This window comes from Pundamilia nyererei, unplaced genomic scaffold, assembly GCF_000239375.1.
Source record: "Pundamilia nyererei isolate P.nyererei 1_Seehausen unplaced genomic scaffold, PunNye1.0 scaffold00360, whole genome shotgun sequence".
Lineage (NCBI taxonomy): Eukaryota > Metazoa > Chordata > Actinopteri > Cichliformes > Cichlidae > Pundamilia > Pundamilia nyererei.
Genome location: NW_005187761.1, coordinates 117,552 through 122,256, shown reverse-complemented (window position 1 = coordinate 122,256; position 4,705 = coordinate 117,552).

Sequence of the window (4,705 nt, the reverse complement as noted above, 5' to 3'; positions counted from 1 at the left end):
AGTTTATGAGCTTTATATCAGACCTTTTTTTTTTTACTCTGGCAGAAAAGGGATTCAAATTTCAATAGTAGGTGTGAACAAAATAATACAAACAAAAGTATCTTTAAGCAGGATGTAATGCACAAAGGTATGATAAATCATTTTCTTTTTTTCCACTGCAGGCATTTTTGCAAAGAAAACACAGCTGTTATTATTCACATTAGTTAAGGCTCTGAGCCTAATTAGAGCAGTACCTTCACCAATGTCATTAGTAACATTTGTGTGTACCTTCTACATCATGTCAGAAGGGCTGCTGAGGGGAAAAAAACTCTGTGTAATTAGAAGCTGTGTCATCAAAGTACTGTGTGAACTCTGTTTGGTGAAACATGTAACATCCACTGTGGGTCTTTCAATCGGCAACTGAAGTCACCTTTTTCACTATCTGAGTGTCTAGTATATTGTAAAGCCTTCTTACATGACACAATATGCTAAATGTGGACTAGATGCTTTTATGTCAACAATAGCTTTCCATCAGGGCAGACAGGGAAGCTTGATAGATATGCTGAAGCAAAGCTGAATGATTGGTAATGCTGGACAAATAGCACTGGGCTTTCCAGTGTGTCTTCCCAAAATATGTTAAGCTTCCAGACCAATCGTTGATTTGTTTTGCATTGTTGCTTAAGTAGTCCCACAGAAAACATTTACACTTACATTTTATTGCCCTTTGTACACCTCCATGCTTCTTTGCTTGATTTTTCTCTGACTTACTACCTCTCTTTCTGGATTACCTGAGCTTTGGTTTATTAGCCTTAAATAAAGTTTGTTCAAATGGAAGTGTCCTCCAAGTTATTTGGAATTTAAATATTTTGATTTCTTGTTATCACTTCAAAAAATGAATGAAGTAATAAATCTTCTTTTCTTGCTCACATTCTGTGGCTGATCATTCATAAAAGCTCTAAGGCATTCTGGCTGTTTTAATCATTTAGATAAACACTAAACAACCGACAAAGAGAAAGGCTGGAGAGAGCTTATAAGTGCTGTGCTTTAACAATTATTTATAAAAGTGATGATAAAAATGTGTTTTAAATCATTATCGTGGTTATTTTTTGTTCCAGTTCAACACTCACAAACATCCATCCATTCATATTAAAAAATAACTTTTTTATTATCAGTTTTTGGAGAAAAAAGTAAAGACTTTCATCCCATATAGTGACAGATGGTAACAGATGGAGGCAGTAACACTCACAAGTACAGAAAGCTCTTATAAGTTATGAGTAATAGATGAAAATGGTGTGGTTAATAGAACATTGGTGTCGAATTTGAAGTGATGTTTTGTCACCACCCAGTGGACATTTACCAGCAGAGCGCAAAAATATTGATCAACCCTATATACTCTGCGATCCTATTTTGAAATTTATCTAAAGCATTATACAAAGTGTTATAAATGAGTTGTAGTGTATCAGTTATCCAAATATATATAATAATATAATAAGTCATTTTGATGAATTTGTAAACAAAGTTTAAAAGCCTTAGAAGAAAATATATAATATGAAATAAAAATAAATAAATACAGTACAATTTGAGATACAATATAAACAATCTTTCATGACATTATTGGTGCCATTAATTTAGAAAAAGATATAAGATCAAATTGAGCTTTAGTATTTCAATCTTTTAGCAGTTTTATAACTTTAAATGCTGTATCATGCAAGACATTGGATTTAATTTGAAACGGTGTATTGTAAAGTAAGTAAGCTTTAGTAGACATGCAGTGTGATGCACAGCTCCCTTGTCGGACCTGCAATATCATAAACGAGTCTTGTTTTGTGCAGATGGAAGGCACAAAAAAATGATGAATGCTTTTCTTGCACTCATTTTTTTGCACCTTCTATGGTATTAAGCAGTTTTAAGTATATGACAAAACAAAATTCTTCTGATAATGTTATATTATATGTAAATAAGACAGGAAAAGAGTAATGATGAATGATTCTATATTTGACAATAAGATAGATTTAATTCATTTTATAAATTCTGCCACAATTCAATTGTGAGCAAAGTTTGATTGTTGGGTTGTGCCTGTGTTGTCAGTTGTGATGTATTGTTTTGTGTTTTGGGACAGCTTCCCACTATCGTTTACTGTATATGCTACTTGCTTTCAGTGCTTTACATTATGAGAAACTTTAATAACCAAATCCATTCAACTTTTTTCCTTCAAGGTTTTTCTGAACGTGAAGCATTTGGATTGTTACAAACTGATTAATGAATCAGTAAATGCACAACTCACTCTGTGCTTAGTCTCAGAACCTGTATCAAGGGTACTTAATCCACACTGAAGTGTGCAGACAGGTAGCTCAAAAAGTGAACCAATGTCACCATCTGGTGGACACAATCTGACAAAATAATTTTCTTTTTCTTCTTTTTTACTATCTTGCGATTTTTTTGTTGATCATAAACGTCAAATTCAAGCACAGTATAGGTGTAACCAATAAAGTGGGCGCTAACTGTTGTACACTAATTCATTACTATCTGAAACCTAATACTTTAACTTTATAATGCAACAGTATATTGTGGTTGAAACATAATCACATAAGTGTTCTGATCTTTCTTTCTTTTTTGTTGATATTTTGCCTTTCTTTAGCATCAGTCAGTAGAGAGCATAGAAGCACATTAATATAATACAAATTCAGACCACATGTTTTCTGTTATTGTTAAAAATTATTTTGTTACTTAATAAAACATTATATAACAGTGGACAAATTGAAAGTTTTTATAAAAATAATGTTGGAATGCTCATTAGACATCACGATTAGAATCTTTTATTAAAGAGCATAATCTTGTCAAAGGCAGCAAAAACCTTATTATCCATTTTGTTGTAGTTTTGTTGGTTTTTGTTATTGTTGCTTTATTTAAAATAAAGTAGCACAAGCTAATCTATTTTAATTATCCATCAAACTGAATAATTAAAAAGTTGAGCATACTTTGAAGTGCATGGCACAACTGGAATTGGCAGGACAACGTCAAGACATAAATAGAATAGTCCATGATGTCTTTCATTTAATCCTTTCAGACAATCCTTACAGTAAACTTCACTCAACAGGAGCACAATTGTGTTTCTAACTTTAGATCTATAATCTTGTGGCTATTTAAGACCGTAGGGTGCTTGTACTTTTTTACGGTGTGTTTCCCGAATATCTAGAGGGCTTCTAAATCATGCTGAATAACTTACCATACATATATTAAAGCACTATTACCATGAAGAAAACCTCAAATAAAAGCCCAGATGAGGATTAAAGTGCAAAGTTCTGCTCATTTAAACAACTTGCCAAGCTTCATTACCAGGTCTTAACTGACTTGTGACCTTAGAAGCAGAGTCATAGCTTTCAGTTAATAAGTTAAATATCCCTTTGGCTAGTGAAAGTGAGCCAGAGCAGAATACATGATGGTATTTTCAGTAAGAGACAAGAGATTTGACTATGTTGTTTGTTGCTTGTTGTGTAATTTTAATTAAGAATTTGATTGACCTGCCTTCTCAATAAACCTAAAATTAAGAAGAAGAAAAAGATGAAGGAAAACAATCAAACAAGACTTAAGTCTTGTTTGAGTTTCTTTATGGAGCGCAAATGCAGCAGCATCCCAGACTGAACCTGGGAAAAAGTGTTGTGCACAAATATGTAGTTAGGGGGATGAAATTTCCAATTATAAAAATTGTTCATAGGCACGCTTTTCCATTTACTGACATACTGTGCTTCTACAACAAAGAAAGAAAAAAGAGAGAGGACTCTTTAGGCGCCATTACTCATTCAGTTATAATGACATCATGACGGGAGCGACAGAGGCACTGCGCCCTCTGGTGGTTGGTAGAGAACAACAACAAGAATTTATTTCACATATTCAGTTTTCTTTATCTTCTGATGATCTGTACTATAGGTACTCAGTAGTGGATTTTAGTTTATAAGTCTAACTACACACTGTACCCAACATTTAATGGAAACAGGCGTATAACAACTGAACAAAAAGACTCTAGAAAGGCACATTTCATATTTCTTTTACAGAGAAAGGAGTGTAAGAGCAAAGTGTCATATTGTTGAAATAATTTTTTGTTTTGTTCTAGTAGCTACCAAATGGAATGTGTTACTCTAGCTTTCAGTATTTAAATGCATGTGCTCTCTTGTAGAAATAGAAAAGGAGGCAGATGAGGTGGTTCGGGCATCTGACTGGAGAGATTATCTTGGCTGGCTTGGCTCAGTGTGCCCCCAGATGACCTGAAAGAGGTGACTGTGGTGAGGAGAGTCTGAGCTTTTCTCCTGAGACTGCATGTCTCTGTGACCTGAACCCAGATAAGTGGTAGAAAATGGAAGGATGGATAAAACAGAGTCAGTAAAGTCTTTGACATGATTACATCAGACATAGTGGTGGCATATCAACCTCTGCTGAGAATGTCTAGCAAACCTTGAGCAAGCCAACTTCCAAATTAGAATAAGTCATACACAAGAATTGGAGGAGATGTGTGATTAATTCTATAACTAAGATTACATTTACAAATGATTATTTCAATTCCAGTGTTACGCCCCACTTAAAAACGAAGTGTTGACTGGGGCGAGGGGTAACACAGAGTGAAAGACAAAACGTGAACTACTGGAGAATAGATGTCATTAAACATGATTTATTGCCCAAAACTACTACAGTAAAAATAAACACAGGGAAGCTCTCTTCTTCAGGGTCTCCA